General features: G+C 32.6%; 1 pseudogene; it reads right to left on the reverse strand.

Moving 5' to 3' along the window:
• Positions 1-347, reverse strand: part of LOC111529954 — an 8,638-nt pseudogene that overhangs the window by 6,895 nt on the left and 1,396 nt on the right.

The following is a 347-nucleotide window of genomic DNA, read 5'->3' on the forward strand; positions in this document are numbered from 1 at the left end:
AGAAAGAAAGAAAGAAAGAAAGAAAGAAAGAAAGAAAGAAAGAAAGAGAGAGAGAGAGAGAGAGAGAGAGAAAGAAAGAAAGAAAGAAAGAGAAAGAAAGAAAGAAAGAAAGAAAGAAAGAAAAAGAAAGAAAGAAAGAAAGAAAGAAAGAAGGAAGGAAGGAAGGAAGGAAGGAAGGAAGGAAGGAAGGAAGGAAAGAAAAGAAAGAAAGAAAGAAAGAAAGAAAGAAAGAAAGAAAGAAAGAAAGAAAGAAAGAAAGAAAAAGAAAGAAAGAAAGAAAGAAAGAAAGAAAGAAAGAAAGAAGGAAGGAAGGAAGGAAGGAAGGAAGGAAGGAAGGAAGGAAAGAA

The sequence above is a fragment of the Piliocolobus tephrosceles genome, chromosome 21, assembly GCF_002776525.5.
Source record: "Piliocolobus tephrosceles isolate RC106 chromosome 21, ASM277652v3, whole genome shotgun sequence".
NCBI lineage: Eukaryota > Metazoa > Chordata > Mammalia > Primates > Cercopithecidae > Piliocolobus > Piliocolobus tephrosceles.